The 18400-nt window shown below is 46.3% G+C and overlaps 1 long non-coding RNA gene across 1 annotated transcript; it reads left to right on the forward strand.

Moving 5' to 3' along the window:
- Positions 1-673: 673 nt before the first annotated feature.
- On the forward strand, positions 674-11867 carry LOC146186115 (uncharacterized). The gene is made up of 5 exons (XR_014708076.1): positions 674-822; positions 900-978; positions 3194-3291; positions 4245-4321; positions 11542-11867. It is a non-coding gene; the product is annotated as an uncharacterized LOC146186115 (long non-coding RNA).
- The last annotated feature ends 6533 nt before the right edge of the window (positions 11868-18400 follow it).

Here is an 18400-nt window from a genome sequence, read left to right on the forward strand (position 1 = left end):
CTTCACTCTTTGCAAAGTCAGCGAACCGCGACAAGAGTTCCCAAAGAGAAAAATAATTACAATTCCTTTGTAAGTATTGATAAGTGCAAGCTTCAAAATGTAAGTAGGTGTTCGTAAATAAGGTTCGTAAAAAATAAGGTGTTCCTAAAGAGTGAGTGTTCCTAAAGCACAAGCTTTGATTTGCAAGCTTTTTCTCAGTGTGTCAATAGCGCTCGTCGGCAGCAGCCTTATTCCTTAAGGGAAGAGCGAATGCAAAACACCCCGCTTATTTGGAAAGATTAAGTACAAATATCTCATCTGGACGACTATGGCTGTCCGCAGGAAGAAGAGACGTTGAAGCAGTTTCTAATAGCGATTCAAACATCGCGCGCAGCTCCGCCGTGCACCAAGCGTGCACGGCGTCTCCAGAAAGGCGTAAAGGAATTTCAGGAATCAATTTAAGCACTGGAATAAGTAGCCTCCTTATTAAATATCGCACCAATTGCGTAGCGAGTGAAAATAACTACAAAGAGAACCGCGCCCTTTCTCTGTACTCCGGTTATCCCAGCGGCCGCTTGCGGCGAACGTGGTACCCCTGTTGCACGTCGCGCCCTCTCGCGGAAGTAGGTGGCTGTCCTCGCAAAAGCGACCTGCTCTTCGGCGCCGGTTATAACACTGCACAATCAGTCACACATCGCACATAGCGCTCTCTCATCTCTCTTTCCACCAGTAACACGCTCTCGCCACTCCCTCGCGAATCTCTCTTTCTATGCATTCCCAGAGTTCCTGCAGTTCCTGTGCCTGTTTGTGCGTTCTATTTCATTGCGCGTAGCGGCGTTCGAGGTATAGGACAGCGCTGTGCTTCTTCTTGCTCGTGAACTGGGAAATAAGATTTACGGTACCTGATTTCTCTTCTACAGGTATTACTTAGTGAACCTACTAATTGTAATCGACGATGGCAGCTGGAGCTACAGCGGTGAAGGTGGTTGTTGAGTACTGGTAAGTGCCGTTCAAAGTTTGCAGCGTCGTGTTAATTTTAACTTGTTCAGCTATGCTGTTCAACTGTGCTGCTCAGTACACAGCAGCAAGAAAAACACCTTCTAACAGAGTGTTTTTGTGGGCGCGATTTTTCTGCATTTGCCGTACAAGGAAGTGGCTGGGCTCCTCTTTTAATTATTCACGTCTGCGACCTTGTGCCTCAAGCGAAACAAGTTGATACTCGCATGCGCCAGCTGTTAAGCCACTTGAAATAAAGTGCACTAAAAGACGTAAGAGACGACAATGATAATGTAGTTTTAATAGCCAAACGTTTCTACTGTTGGCTTTTTGCAAATACTAGAAGAGAGCAGGCCAAAGGAAATGAAAAATGCTGCAAGTGGTCCTGCTTTACTCTGGTCAGGAAAGGCAGGATTAGAAGTGCATAGCAATATCTCCTCAACGAAGTGCGCGCAATACTTGAAAGTATGACCCTATTCAAATGGAAGCAGCCAGGAGCCAGTCTCTAACTCGGACATGAACAGAAGTGTTCACTGGATTTAGGGTCCTTGTCTGAAAGCTGTAATGCAAAATAATGTAAATGTTCACATTCTTGGTAAAGCAATGTTTTCTTTGGTTGTTTTAATATCCTGGCTTCCAGAGTATATGGCTATGGTTTTATTCCATGCACACCTTGAATGTTGCCGGTATGACTGCAGGCTGACATTTTTAGAGGTGCAGATGAAGTGAAACAGGAAACACAGCCTTCATGGCTGCCTGCCTTGAAGGGAGACTGTCCATAAGTGGTTCAGCCAGCGTAAATTCTACAGATGACATCATGAACTGTGCCACTCAAATGAACAAAATATGATGGACTGACCGAAGAGGGAGTTGATGGTGTCGTATCGATGCATTGTATGTCCCGTACATATGGATGAAGCTATTTTGTGCATGTCATTATTCTTTCTCTTCGTTCCTGTGTCAGTCATGGTCCAGAATACCAAAATGTAGTGGCTGCCTGCCCTTTTCTCGGATGTCATTGCCATTATGATTTACATGTCCTGGGGCTATATTCAGAAATTATTGGTTTTAGGTGCATTTCTTCAAGTTTATGTCATTTGGTCAAATCATTTGAACCAAATGTCATGAAACAACCTGCGGGCATGCAGAAACCATGTGAATGCCTGTAAATTGCTGATTATGGCATCAGCGACACTCTCATTACTGATGCCTCTGGCTTTGCAAACCTGGATGGATGTTCTAGCATCACATTTGTGGCCAAGCTTTACAAAGCATGCAGGAAAGTGTATAATGTTATCGTGTTTGATTCAGCGCTTAAGTAGAAAGGCTGTCACATGGCTGAACACTTTTCATTGGGCAATACGCTAACCATGTGAGAATATCTGGTCTGATACTTCTGTTCTCAGTTTGATGCTTGCCTGCTTTTAAACTATTTTTTTTTTTCTTGATACCATTCCTTTTACTCTTCTAAAATGCATCAAGGGATGGAGAATGTATCTATGGTAAAGCAACATGTCATGAGGGCTGTGAGACACTCAGCATTTGAGGGTTGAGTATTAATTTATTAACCTCCATGTGTATGCATTTCTGCACATTTTCATCGAATGTTAGCAGCAGCAGCCAGGGTCAAACCACAGAAGTAGTCACTCTGATGGGGATGCTTGCCCTGTAGGGGTGCTTTAGCGTAGCAGCTTACGTTTCTCAAAAGCCACCTGAGCAACCATAGCAACATCATGCTAGACCTGAAACAGTCAGCCGTGCCACTAGATGCAAGTGGTTGTATGGCCAAAATTTTTATTTCGTTAACTAAGAAAACTGCTTTATTTTAATCTTAGTTATGTATGCAAAAAATAAGACGAAATTGTCAGAGCTAGACTGTTCAGCCCTGTAATTTTATTTATTCTTTTTCATTACTTAAATCTGGAATAGTTTGATACAGGCATCGTAAGCAGTATGTCGCATGGTTTGTGGCATGACTGCAAAATTAGCTTTAATTTTTGTTGTCTAGCAAGCTAGCATTGAAACAGTGGTCATGCCTGTTGTATGACTCACACTGTAGAGCATCCAGATGCACTAGTAGACATTTTGGAAGGTTCTGCTGTTTACTTTCTAGAACCGTTCTATTCAGGTTGATTTTTCACCACTATTATTGGCATATTTTTCTTTACTGTTACGTAGACTGCTTTTCATTCAGTGGCTACATTGTTTTCTCTTTCAGTGGTGGATGAGGCTACGCCCCCAGGTTTCAGGAGCTGAAACGTCAAATCCTCGCCAAATTGCCAAATGCCACAGTGACTGGCAATGTAGGGCGTACATGTACGTATGTGGGAAAATTTTTCGAATGTTTCAAATGATAGTTCCATTCTCTGGTCTTACGTTTTTAACTAGTTTTTAGTCATGGCAAGTAGTTTGCTACACGTGTTGGTCACCACAGGTAATTTTAGATTGCCCATTGAAGTGCTGGAGATTCTTGTAATATTCCTCTTCTAGGGCAGAGCCACTCTTTTATGCAGGTGGCAGTTACTTTCTGCTCAGTGTTTATCCTCTGTAAGCATGTTCATAAAACACTAGACAGGAAATATCAGCATTGAAAAGCTTATGGGAAACAGGAGAGACAATGGGTAAAAAATTGCGCAAAAAAACACAAAGGACAAAGAAGAACACATAAGACGTGTGACAAGCGCTAACTACCAACTCTTTATTCAAGCCGAAGACACAGCTTATATATGAAAAAATCGAGCATGCGCAGGAGGGGGCAGATAAAACAGTAGCAGTCAACACAAAAACATGTCAAGAAAGGCACATTCCGCCGAGTACATGTGTACAGACGTATCGCTAACACAACGTATCTCCTTGTGTTAGACGTATCGCTAACACAAGGAGAGACAACATTGGATACATTTGCATGCACCGTCATTGCATATTCATGACTGCATATTATAGGTTTTAATTTCCTGATGCTGGTTAGAGGTGTGTTAACTTTCCTTTTTTTTTTTCTTTTGCAGGCAAGGGGACCTATCAACTTATTTTTCTCTAGTTTTACTGTTGCATAGCTCTCAAGCATTCAGTTGATAGCTCATATCCTTAACTTGAGTCCTCCACTACGGCATCTCTCATAGTCTGGGTCGCTTTGGGACGTTAAACTTCACAAACCAAACTTGAGCTGTTTTCAACGCAGTGTCCTTGCTCCATATGATTGTATATACCACCTCATTTACACAATCTGGAATTTTCTGCAACTAGGCTAACTATGATGTGTCTTTGTGCAGCATCATTTGAAGTGGAGATCAATGGTGTACAGGTGTTTTCCAAGCTTGAAAAGGGTGCCTTTCCTGACTTTGCCGAGGTAAGCTAATATATTGCTTTCATGTTCACTTTGAAGGATGTAAGATGTAAGCTTTCTTGAATGCACTAAGTACCTACGGTGCCACTGCTGCCACCAGTAGTTTTGCTTATATGCTTGCAAGGGTTAACTTGAAATGTTAAGGTGTTTGTTTCTAAATAATATTGTAGTAGTCTCATTTGAAATCACTCTCTTTCGTGCACTTTTTATCAAGAAGTTGTCAAGCTTTTGTGTGACCAGAAAAATATGTTAGGCTTGCTGCAATGTTAATGCTGCATGAGTATTTCAGCAAAGCATGACACAATCTAATTTAAAGGGACAGAACACCGACCGAAATATGTAATGGGATTGTGATGAAAATGTAAAAGATATTGCCTTATATAATATAGAATGACCGCTACAATATTCAAGAAACAAGGATTTATCATCTTTATTTGGCTCTGAAAGCGCGTAAAAACGACTGAAGTGGCCGCTTGTTGCAAAACGCTGTAATTATCAATGTAGTAACCTACATGACCACATCTCGGAAAAATGTCACTGATTTTCGTAATTGCACATTGCTCTCTATTCTTTGAAGAGTGCTCGCCTTGTTTTATTATATTTTGCTCTCTCTCCATGCGCTCATCAGCAAAAACCACCCTCCTTTTGCATCGACTGTGAGCTGTTTTTGCGTTTGTCGCTGGATGGCGCCACAGTGTTTTGAATTCCTTGGATCAAGCAGTGACCATAGCCCACTAAAACTTCCATGGATAAGGCTTACTTTCCTGTGTCATAGGGGCCTTGGTGTAGAAATTAAAATGGACTCTATACTGTACTAAAATATCTCATTACTGTCTGGTGGGCGAGATTTATAGTAATAGTTTTCAGTACGTCATTTTTGTCGATGCGCAGTCGTCATCACGGTTGGCACTCGGGGTTTCCAGCATCGGAGACTACATAAAAACGGGCACATGCACTGATCGAAAAATTGTTGGCAAAATTTTTATACACCATTTCTGACCAGATAAGCATTAATGGTTTTTTCTGGAAAGGTGATTTTTCTGAGCACTCTCAATTTGCGGTGTCTAAGCATTCACTCGTGGGTTTTATGCTACTTTGCTTAGATAACCGCTGGCATTTTTTTTTTTCCCGAGTACACCGTTTGCTTAATTTTGTCATACAAGGTTTATCATAAGAACACTCATGAAGCATGTGCACTCTTATCTACTGCTATGGCTGTTGCTTTCCATTTCTTGGGATGACAGTTGTCTCATTGCTTACTAAAGAACACAGAATAGTTCTTGTTGCTCTTAACATAAGACAACCTTCAAAATAATCTATGGGACGGCTACTTCGTCATGCAAGCTGTACGACAGTGATAGCTGAAATGGTTTCCTTCTGGAGTGAGGCCACATTTGTGCCAAATTAAGCGGGCCACACTTCATTATATTGAAGCACACCAAACAATGACAACACATAATGGCCATCTTTATGCAAAGGAAGGGAACCGTCTCCTTCTAAGTGCAAAGTCTGTTTAATTTCTGCTTGCTAATTAGTCGGGGTGAGTAAGGACACGTGGCACAACCTATGCCTTTATGCTCACCTGTGTGTCTGGTATACTGTAGTTTGGTCATTGAAGTTGGTAAGATAGCTCCCAAGACCTCCATTAAGTGGCATGCACTGAAATGGGGTGCTGCTAGCGGCTACACTTAGATTTAGAAACCTCAGCCGCCATTTAGTGTGCCGCCGTACTTGAGGTGGCATCATCGGTGGTGTCTTGTGACAGTGCAGTTTCACGGATGCAAGCGTGCCATCATACTAACTGCTGTTGCTGTCTCAATCTGCCTTACGCATACATATGTACAGGAGCACCTGTGCAGCTTACCCATCTTCAAGTTATATATGCGTTTCACCGTGGATTGTGTCGTGCATTTTTGTTCCACTTTAAGAAAGTGTACTTTAGCAGTTGCCATTACAAGTTGCACATGACTTATCAGCTTGTGGCAGTGTGATGGCACCTGACGCTGAAAGTTGCGTGATGCTCACCAGTCTAACAGAATATGTATTCTTCATTCTTTGTTCAAATCGAAGGCCATTCATCGCTTGTGGCCTGTTGAAATCGCTTGGAATGTGCATGGCACCCTACTCGTCTATTCGCCTGTGCGAAGCCTTGTCCACTGCTCTGCTTGCTCTGCCATTTAGGTTGTCAATCGAGCATTGGAGGCGAGCCAAGGGAAAACTGTGCAGAAGGTTACTGGTGTACAGAAGTGATCTCGGGCAAACTAGGCCCCTTCTGGGCCTACCACATGCATCTTGGCTTTGCTTTCTTGCATGCGAGCCGTGAGTGTATAGCAGCATGCTGTCTCCCTCCTTTTTTGCATGGTGCATGCCACTTTTCTTTCTATTTGCATGTCATCTTTCATTACTCTCTCTGTCACTGTGCCTCGTTGGTGCCGTTTTCTTAATCACTAATTGTCCTGCAATATTGATGGCTGGTGTCCTGTTTTTCGTTGCTAATGTGTCTACATTATTGAAATGGTTCTGTGTAGGCAGAGCTCCTTCTCGGTTACCTTGGATCCAGCTCGGAGCTCCAAGGAGAATACATTGCAGTGCAAAAAGATAAAAAAGTGTATCAACAGGTTTTCTTGTTCTCATGGAGGCGCAACATTTCTTGTGGTTGTGTATGCTTCGGTGCCACGAGCTATTGACATATGCTTTACCTTTCCTAGAAACATTTAGTGCATATATATTAACATTGTTGGCCATCAGCCTTGCCTTTCTTTTAGTGTCATCTGTGTATGTGTGTTATGCAATGCGATAGTTAGGTGGTTTGGTTTATGGTGTCTAACATTTTAAAGCAACTCAGGCTATGAGAAATGCCATTAGTAGAGGGCTCTGGAAATTTTGATCACTTGGTGTTCATTAATGTGCACTGACATCACATAGCACAAGGGCACCTTGCTTTCCTGCTTTTCGCCTCCATCGAAAAGCAGCATTGCGGCCAGGATTCAATCTTGCATCCTTGGGTATAGTAGTTGGGCGCCCTAACCACAGTGCCAGCGCGGCAGACCATACAGTCGAACCTCATTATAACATAGTATGGGATGTGAAAATTTGTTCATTATATTCAATATTCATTATAGAATTGCACATCCAAATTCCTGTAAATAAGTTTGCTAATAAAACGAAACAAAATGCGCACTAATATGGACAACACAAAGGTGCAAAAATGAACAATTTTTTATTAAAAGCTTGCTATAAACATAAAATCTCACTTTTCATTTCATGTTGCAGAGCAAAAATGAATACTAAGAAGTTGCCTTAGCGCACAATTTGCATGACGGAGCCAACAGACCTGGGGAGTGTTGCATGCGCATGGGTTGGTAGCAGTGACAGAGGTATGGAACGGGCTCAAGCCATAACGAGGCAATGGTAATGACATGCCAGTCACATGCCTGTCAGCCGTTGCATGGCTGGACTCGAGCAGCGACGGTGGCAGCGACGCTCAAGTCTGGCCATAGCCAATCATGACCTCGCTTTTTTAAATCAAATCGCGTTTAAATCGCGTTTAAATCACCCACGCTAACGCGCGGGTGATTTAAACACACCTCTGCGGCGGGCGATACGATTGATTGAAAAATTTTGTTTCACAATGTTTTTTTCCGGCTGCTTTACACATTTTTTGCCATTTTAATGCTAGAGAACTGCTTCGTTATAACCGATCTAGTGTCAAATTTTGAATTTCTTGTTTCGTTATACAGAAAGAACTCTCATAGAAATAAACCATGGACCAACCAAACTTTGGGTTTAGTTTGTTTTGTACAATAATTCAGTATATCAGTGTTCGTTATAGCGAGATTCGGCTGTAGTTATGATATTCGTTTTTAGAAATGAGTTCGTCTGCCTATGATGGAGTGACAATCTGGGTGAATGGCTTATTCTAGTCAAGGGGACGATGCAGTTGCAATGAGCATGCCTAAATATTTGCATGTTTTACTTTCATCGTGCATATTCAGCCAATACTAAGTTCTGTCTGAGATACCCAGTTTATTTATTTACGTGGAACATTCTTTTAGGCACAATTTGTCTTGAATAACAGGGCTATAGGCAGATGGTGTGTGCCTAGCGAGGGTCCTGTTGCCCGTACACAGGTCGGCAAGTGCAAGTGATGGATTCAAACGTTATGCAAATGCAAATACAAATGTTACTCTAAATAAACAGTATTAAAAACACTAACAACACAGTTAAGCAACTTTTGGACATGTGTATATTTTTGGCATGAAAGAAGACAAAATAAGTACTCATGGCATTGAATAGGACAGCATGTAAGTGGCGACGGTATTTATTTTTTTTTCGATCTTCTAGGCGATCTAAACTGCTGTATGATATTTGAGGGAAAGATGGGTGTTCAGAAAGTTAGGGATTAAGTACATCAGAGTTTGGGCATCATAACTTGTTCTCACAGCTAGTAGTTTCTAGAAGCTATGTCCCATGTTGTACCCTGTATACTACTGGGCGAGCGCAAAGCGGGTATTCTAGATGGATCTCGTATACAGTCGCCGACCGATTTTTCGGACCCTCAAGGGGCTGACATAGCGTCCGGAAAATCAGGCAGTCCGAAAAAATGAATTCACGCAAAAAAAGTCACTTTATTTAGCGAGCAGCTTGAAAAGGTGGTCAGGATGCCTCTGCGGGGCACTACGTTGCCGTACAAGTAAGTCGGCTTGCACGTCGGCAAGGGTGACATTCTCGCTGTACAGAGCCGAAAACGTCATCGGAGCTCAGGTTAGTTCACTGCTAGTTGGCAGCACAGCCTCTGGCCCCTCACTGTCGGAGCCCGAATCATCACTTTCAAGCACCTGGCGAACAATTTCGTCATCGGTGAGTTCAGCGCAGAGCTCGGTCTCGCTGTCAGCATTGGCAAACTGCTCCAGCATCACTTCCATGGGAACGGCTCCTGCAGCGCGCAAGTGCTCGATGAGGTCAGCAGATGAAGGCGGCTGATGGGATTCACTGGCGCTGTGATCGGATGACGACGGCACTTCATCTCTCACCGTGAAACCAGCATGGCGGATCCGCAATGTCTCCTCGGTCACCGCTTTCCATGCATCGGAAAGCATGCCGAGTGCAAAAAACAAGTCGACGCTGTAGGTTTTGCCGCTGTCCATGCATAACGCCATGCGACTAAGCACGCGTGACCGATAGAGGTGTTTGAGTGTATGGGGGTTCATTCTCGCAAGAATGCGTCACGGGGGGGCTAGACGCTAGAGTCGCCTTCTAGCCCCAACGTGCCAGCCCTAGCAGACAGAGCTGTGACTCCCAACCCGCGGTGCGAGAAGTCGCCACTGCGGCGGGTTCGGGCCAGAGGGGACAAACAGTGAGTTACATACTCGAACAGAGTTTATTATGCTCGAGTACACGGCAAAGGAATAGCAATCAAGAACAACCACCGTGTAGCAAGCGAACGCCGCGTACGGGGGTGAAATAAAAACCACCTAATGGGGAAGCGCTTCTCGCTCACATCCCGTTGCGGTAAGTGCCTACGGTCAATGGGCGATCCTCGATGACGGCGGTGGTCTCCTCGGCGGAAATCATGAACCGTGCGCGTGCGCGCCCATTCGCCGAAGAACCCCGAGCGAGTTGCTACAGTCGCGCTCCTCAACACGGAACGGGAGAGGAGGTCTCCCGGTTACGCCGGCAGGAAAGAGGGAAGCCCGCGGCAGCGTCGCCGCAGGCCTGGGAGGCGGCGGGGGGTGGCCAGCATGCCCTCTCCTCCGCCAACCTCTCTGCCAGCGCGCGTAATCACACGTGTTAATTACGCGCGGGCGTTATAATGGAGGAAGGGGATTGTGAATCCCCACAAGTGTCCGGATAACGCCCGGCGTTAGTGTCCGGTAGTTGATGCGGCGATGTAAACAGCACAACGCACAACATGTGAATGGCGACCATGGCAGCTGACGACTGTGGACCACGGCAGAGTTGGCACTGGCGGGACGGTGCAGCAAGCAGTGCCTGCTATCGAGGCTATACCGGGTATGCGAGCTTCCGATGGCATGATCAGCTGACAATATGACACGTGGGTTTGAGGTGTCAGAAAACCAAAATGGCAGCGGCCAGGAAAGCAAAATGACGCTGGCGTTGTTTGTGTTTTAGGTAGCTCTTGAGTCGCGAATCGAAAGAAAAAAGTCTGGAAAATCAACGAGAAGGATTTCAAACGTCCGAAATTTCTGTTGGTGTTATGCATTGTGACTCTATGGAGTGCTTGACGGTGCTATGGCAAGGTCCGGATTTTCAGGCAGATCCGGAAAATTGGGCATCCAAAATATCGGTCGGCGACTGTAGTTTGTATTTGTTCGTTTGTTACCCATTTTCATGCGCCACATCGTGCCTTCTCTCTGGTTGAATTGCACTCCAGAAGCCGTTTTGATAGCATGCAGGTATTGGAAATTTTGTTGATAAGAGGCTGGGAAAGCAAAGCAGTGCTGGTGTAACTTATCAGCACATAAGAAAACTATGGTTTTGAAAATTAGTTGGTCGTATCTTTTCAGGAGAAGTGCCTTTTTTTTTTCAGAACCGTGGAAGCCTTTCTTCCTACAAAGCAAACTCGTTTACCTTGCCGTTGTGGAGCAAGAGATCTGTACTGCATTGGTGATTCCTATCCCTCCGTGACTGGTGTTATGCTAAAGGAGACACTGAAGACATATTGAAGTTGCCCCTCATCTAGCTTGTAATCTCATTCTAATAACCATAAGTCTACTTCCACGCAAAACAGCGTCCATAAGCTCGAAAAGTCAATGAAAAACGGTCATTGCCACCACAAACCATTTTCGCCCAAGGATGCGGGATCGAATCCCGACCATGGCAGCTGCTTTTCAGTACAGGTGAAAAGCAAGGTGCCCATGTGCTGTGGAATGTCTGTGCACGTTACAGAACACCAGGTGGTCGAAATTTTCATTCAATTCGAGCTGAGGACTCTATGTCCTTTTCATCATTCGTGTTTCATTTCGAAACCCCATCTGCTCAGCATTAAATTCATCTTTTCTTCTGAACTTGTGGCAACATGCCCATGAAGGGCCAAAGAACCAATTTTTGTGAAGAAAAAAAGATAAGGTCCTGTGTTATTCCTTGTATGCCTTTGATGCCTGCTCCAAGCCACAGTGCCACGGTATTAGCAGGCTTTGTTTTGCCACAATAATTCCCAGAAGTTGGTGATTTTGACCTTTTCTGGATTTTTTTTTTTCCAGGTTGTCGATCGCGTCATTGATGCCAGCAATGGCATGGAGGTGAGGCCTTGTGTGCAAATGGGCTCAAAAGGCTGGTGCTCTATATTGTAGCATGGCACCTTGCTGGAAATTTTTTATTCCATGTATTTGCCCCTTTACCAACTCTGTGTTCAGTGTTAGGGACAGTAGTTGAAAGGCCTGGAAGACGCTCAAATGACGGCCTGACCTTAAATCCTGAAAGGGTCTTGCCTGAAGAACAGCGCATTTCTACCTGGGGCTACTTGCTCTCTGTACACTGTTCATATGCAGTCTGCATGGAAGTAAATACACCTTGTTTGTTTTTCTTATTGGTGTGCTTATTTGTAAGCAGCACCTTTGTGTATGTACCACAGACACACATGTACACTAAACTTTAAAATGGATACTGCGCTAAATTTTAAACAATCTACTTTAGTACTGCAATGGAAGCTGGCTTTCTTAAGTTCACTAAAACTGCATCATTTCTTGCGGAAGTGACCAAAAAGCAATTATTCTTTTTTTCGCTTAAACTGGGCACCCTTGCGCCCAGACCACCCGCTTTCCCGTCTGCCTGCTAAGGCTTACGCCTGCTGCAGCAGCGTCCACAGTACACACTATGTAGGGGACACGCTGAGAGTGCTGTCTCTTTCTTTAGTCACTTGGGCTCGGAGCCTTCTGAATTCAAATCCGACACACGCAGCTGTCAGACCAGCAAAGGACAGGAGGGTGCAAAGGTACTGTACACTCAAGTTTCTAACATTAGCGCAGTGCAGGGAATGGACATATGTTATATATTTCTGGAAGAACCGAAGAATATGTATCTGTGTTGCAGCCTTGGACCAAAATTCTCGCCGTCTAAAGTTTCTTTGTGTTTTTAGTCCTGATCTATACTGGGTGTCAACTTGAGTCGAGATCGAGTTAAAAAATATTTGAAGTAGGCGAGGAAAACCAGCTGCATATAGCTGCCAGCCGTCTTGTGCACCATGGGTAAATTTTTTTTTTTACAAATAATTAATTAGGTTATTTTTCTTACTTACTAAATATTGATTTCAGACTAATAATAGTTTGCAAAGTTGGAGAGCACCTTCAAAAACACCCATTGCAGTGTGATAAAAAGACCCTGTGTGTGTGTGTGTGTGTGTGTGTGTGTGTGTGTGTGTGTGTGTGTGTGTGTGTGTGTGTGTGTGTGTGTGTGTGTGTGTGTGTGTGTGTGTGTGTGTGTGTGTGTGTGTGTGTGTGTGTGTGTGTGTGTGTGTGTGTGTGTGTGTGTGTGTGTGTGTGTGTGTGTGTGTGTGTGTGTGTGTGTGTGTGTGTGTTGTCTATCTCTGACCTTTTAAACATTTGTCATGAGCAGCGCTTAGATCCCAAGCTTTGCAGCATTATCAACTGCCTCAGCACTGATCACCCCTACGCTACCCTTGCTTTGAGCTCCACAACGGCACTTTATGTCGGCGGAATATGCGACCAGATGGCGCTGAGCGTCTCCTAATATAGGCTTTGCCAGATTTGCACGTCCCTTTTCATTCGCCGTCAAGCAACCGTGTAGCGCCGTGTAGCCAACCCTACGGGCATCCCGGCAACGTTGAATCATCCGTCGTGAGTACGGCGTGCCGCACTGTGTGTGAGCTGTGGGGACGGTGACTTGATTCGATTAGGATAGCCAAAGTAATTCCTTCTCGACTGACTGGCTCCTGTAAAGACGACGTACGGCTTCACTGCACAACTTGATTGCTTATACGGTACCACCTCGTAGCTCAGTCTCCGACCACCTGCGTGCCACCATTCTTCATCAGCTGCACGACTCGACCACTGCGAGTCATCCTGACATATCTATACTTTCAATCTCTGGGGGTCTCGGGCCCCTCTTAAATATTACTGAGGGGGACGGTCCCCATGATTTTAAGCACTACTGGCACTACTTCACCACTGCTTACCATCCACAAACGAGCGGCCTCACCGAACGCCTCACCCCGCACACTCGCGTATGTATGTATGTATCGGCTGATAACCGCGACGGATATTAATTTACCGTTTGTGACCTTCGCGTATGATTCCTCCCTTCACGATACAATGGGCTACTCGCCCTTCTTTCATAATTCTGTTCGGCCGTGACCCTTCACTTCCGTTTGACAGCGTACTGCATCCCACCGCTAATATCTTGAGCTGACGCCGCCCGTGTTATTGCTCGCCGCCGACTGGCTTCCTCCCAAAACTCAAAAACGCCGCCATGATTCTCATCATCGGGATGTTCACTGCTCTCCGGACTCTCTCGTCTTGCTCTCCCGCTCGTAGAGTTGGGCCCTGTGAGAAGCTCTTACCGCGCTACACAGACCCCTACCGTGTTTTACGGCCAGTCACTTCCTTGAAATACGAGATCACCCCTGTGCACGCACACCGACAATTTGATATCCCACGTACCGAAATCGTTCATGTCGTTCGCGTGTACTACTATAGTTAGTTCCCCGATGTAGTACGCACCTGGACTGTGCTTATCGTTGGGGGATAATGTTGCGTATATGCCCAGTGGCGTCGATATATGGTCACCTGCACCGGGTGTGGAGGTGGTATTGGGCGCGGCACCATGGGTGGGTCGAAAAACGGATAGGGGCACAGCCGAGAACACCATTAGTACCTGTTGTGGGCGCCACTGACGACAGCGCCCCAAGCGGCAAGCTAACCAGGCGGACCGCACGTGTCCTCGAAGGACTAGATGGTGTGAGTTGTCTACAAAATGACATCATTGTCTCAAGGAAGACAACTGAGGAACACGACACCAACCTACTGCTGGTGCTGTGGAAGCTGGAATATGCAGGTGTTACCCTCAACATCGACAAATGCTCCTTTCGACAAACAGAAGTAACATTTTAGGACACGTAAACTCAACAGGAGTCAGCGCCGACCCGGAAAAGGTCAGGGCCATAGTCCAGCTCGACCCACCATGTGATGTGTCAGAAGTCAGGTCTTTGTTGGGCTCTGCAAACCACCTAGCGAAATTTCTTCCAGAGCTAGCAGACTTTACGAAGCCTCTCAGAGACTTGCCTCACCAAGACGCCGACTGGCACTGGGGCCCAGCTCAGCAGCATAGTTTTGACACAGCTTTAAGTAGGACGCTGATTCTCACTCACTACGATGCTCAGTCGCCTCACACAGTGTCTGTGGATGCTTCCTCATACGGTCTTGGGGCTGTACTTCTACAGCAGTCGCACGAAAAGCTCCTACCTGTGGCATATGCATCACGCTCCTTTGCGGATACAGGACAAAGATATGCCCAAATCGAAAAGGAGGCACTGGCAATCACATGGACTTGTGAACATTTCCGCAAATACCTGCTGGGATCAACCTTTCACGTGGAAACGGACCAGAAGCCGTTAATACCGCTGCTGAAGACTAAACGACTTGACGAGCTGTGTCCTCGCCTTCAACGTTTCAGGATGCGCCTTTTGGAGTACGACTACACCATGTCCCACACTTCCGGCAAAATGCTGTACACAGCTGACCTTCTGTCCCGGAAGCCATGCATCTGGGAAACCAGCAGACAAAGAAAGAACTCTCGAGAGTGCAGTGCGCGAGTTTGAAGAATTCGCACTTGAACAGCTCCCTGCTTCAAACCAAATGCTGGACAGAATCAGGGCAAGCATCCAGTCAGACGAAACACTTTCCAGGGTGGCTATACCTTCTGCACTACATCATGGCCTACTGTGCATGGGCTGTCACCTGACCTGAAAAGGTATGTCGAGGTGGCTAGTGAGATTTCGCTCGTTGATGGTCTGCTATTCAAAGGCGACAGAATAATCATCCCGCCAGACACCAGAGTAGAGGTTTTGGAAAAGCTCCATGCAGGCCACTTGGGCACAACGAGGTGCCGAGCGAGGGCACGAGAATGCATATGGTGGCCAGGCATAGGCAAGCACATTGAAGACTACGTGGAAAAGTGTCCAACTTGCAGAGAGCACAGAAAACCAGAAACAGAACCCCTGCTTCTAACCCCATTGCCAGCACATCCTTGGGACACAGTCGGCGTGGATCTCTTCACGCTGGAGGGGGAAGAGTATGTTGAAGTAGAAGACGACTACTTCCGATTTTTCGAGCTAGAACAGCTGCCGAGGACAGCTACAATTCATAGCCCTAGTCTTGGAGCCAATGTTTGCACGGTACGGTGTTCCATGGACAATATGCACAGACAACGGGCCGCAGTTCACTTCCACAGAGTTCAATGAACTAGTGCATCACTGGGGAGCCTCACACGCAACCTCAAGCCCTTACTACCCGCAGAGCAATGGTATGGCTGAGAGGGCTGTGCAGACAGCAAATCAGCTTTTGAGGAAGTCTTCCAACATATACGAAGCGCTGCTTGCCTACAGGGCCGCACCCAGCGTGCAAGGGTTTTCACCAGGAGAACTCTTAATGGGTCGTCATCTGAACACCACAGTACCAACCACTTCGAAGCTGCTAGCCCCGAAGTGGGACGACAGCGAATTCAGACAAAATAATGAAACCTACAGAGCTCGTGCAAAACGATCATACGACACCCGGTACAAGGTACGGAGCCGAGAGCGCTTACCACCAGGCACAGCGGTGCGCATCCTCGCTGGAGCTGCATCACGCGGCGTGGTAACACAGCCAACATCAGAACCAAGGTCCTACGTTGTACAAACCGACAGAGGACAAGTAAGACGTACAGCAAGACAACTGCAACCGTTGCAGGACACGAGCGCCACAAGAAGTGGACGTGTTTGTAAGCGACCAGAACGCCTGGACCTGTGAGATCAAAAAATTTTAAGAAAGGGGGGTGTTGTGAGCGCCACTGACGACAGCGCCCCAAGCGGCAAGCTAACCAGGCGGACCGCCGGGAGACCCCGGCATGGGCGACCGCGCCAAGCAGAGCGAAAACGGGCGCCATTACCTGATGTATAAATAAACAGTTTTGCTTGTTATACCGGCTACGTCTACCACACGGATCATGAAAAGGAAATAACAAGAAGAATAAGATTGGGATGGAGCGCATTTGGCAAGCACTCGCAGATTATGACTAGCAGCTTACCGGTATCGCTCAAGAGGAAAGTATACAACAGTTGCATCTTACCTGTACTCACCTATGGGGCTGAAACGTGGAGGCTAACCAAAAGGGTTCTACTTAAGTTGAGGACAACTCAGACGGCTATGAAACGAAAAATGGTAGGGATAACATTAATAAGAAGCCTGCAGAGTGATAACACGTTACCGACATTCTAGTGGAAATTAAGAAGAAATGGGCATTGCAGGACATGTAGTGCGAAGAGAAGATAACCGATGGTCGCTTAGGGTAACAAACTGGATTCCAAGGGAAGGAAAGCGTAGCAGGGGGCGGCAGAAAGTTAGGTGGGCGGATGAGGTTAAGAAGTTCGCAGGGGTCAAGTGGATGCAGCTAGCACAGAACCGGGTTAAGTGGAGAAATATGGGAGAGGTCTTCGCCTTGCAGTGGGTATCAGGCTGATGATGATGATGAAGGTGCCCGTCTGCAGTTTTCGCCAGATTGCTTCTTCGAAACGAAGTGGCGTCCGTGTGCTGTGCGATGTCAGCGCACGTTAAAGATCCCCAGGTGGTCGAAATTACTCCGTAGCCCTCCACTACGGCTCCCCTTTCTCTCTTTCCACTTTCACTCCCACCTTCCTCCCTTCCCTTACGGCGCGGTTCAGGTGTCCACAGAGCAAGTGTGACAGATACTGCGCCTTTCCCTTCCTGTGAACCAACCCACCAACCTTCTTTGTGAGAGTCCTGTGGGGGGAAGGGAGTGTTCTCCTGGCCATTCTGTAGTGTTCTAGAATTTCTCTAGTTTCGCTTTTTGGACAGGGGCCTGCCTGCGCTGGGGCCTTGTGTGTGAGTCCTCGGGCGACCTCGTTGGCGATCTCGTTCTCTGTGTGTCCACTATGGGCAGGTAGCCATATTATTTTGATTGGGCCGTTGGCTACATCCTCTTTATCTGCTTGCCGAATGTTCCCGGCCTCTTTGGGCACCTTACCATTGTCATAGGCTTTGATTGCAGTTATAGAATCGGTGATGATTATCCTGCTTGATGGATTTGTGATTGACAGGCCAATCGCCACCATCCCTGCCTCCTCTGGTGAAGAGTGTCTTACGCTACAGCTCGAGATTAGCTCGCCTTTGTCACTGACTGTTACAGCAGCATAGTGCCCTTCTGTGTACTCTGCCGTATATCGGTGTACACTACCCCTTGTTTTTGGAGGAGGGAGCTTTGGAGTCTTTGGAGCTCTGCTTCTCCTGCGTTCCTCGTTGTATATGGGGTGCACGTTTCTTGGGATAGGGGGTATTCTTAACTTGATAATTTCTTTGGGGATGGCGGCTATCCCCTCTCGCGATTCTGGGTTTCGGTAGCCCAGCTTCCTAAGGATGGATCTCCCCGTTTTGCTGCCATTTAGTCTGACATATTGGGCTGTGAGTTCCGCCTCGCACATTTTCTCTAGGCTGTTTGACACTCCTATATAGGTTCAGGATCGTCTCGGTTGATCTGCACGCTGGTAAACCTAGGGCTGTTTTGACACCTATCCTGAGGAGGATGTCTATGTATCTCACTGCTTTAGTTGTCTTTAAGTACGGGATAGCATAGTTGATTCGGCTAATGACGAAAGAGTGGACAAGTCTAAGTAGGTTCGCCTTCTTCATCCTCGCGTTATTGTTTGCTATCCTTTTGAGATGCCTGCAAGTTTGATTGGTCGTAACTTCTAGTGTGTTTATTGCTTCTGTGTTTCTTCCATTTTGTTGTATCCATATATCCAGTATCCTGATCTTGTCCATCCTTGGGACTGGAATGTTGTTGACCAGGGGCTGGATATTGACCTGCTGCTTGCTCATGATTAGCATCTCC

This window comes from Amblyomma maculatum, chromosome 6 (assembly GCF_055883805.1).
Source record: "Amblyomma maculatum isolate TAMU_Amacu chromosome 6, ASM5588380v1, whole genome shotgun sequence".
In the NCBI taxonomy this organism is placed as follows: Eukaryota; Metazoa; Arthropoda; class Arachnida; order Ixodida; family Ixodidae; genus Amblyomma; species Amblyomma maculatum.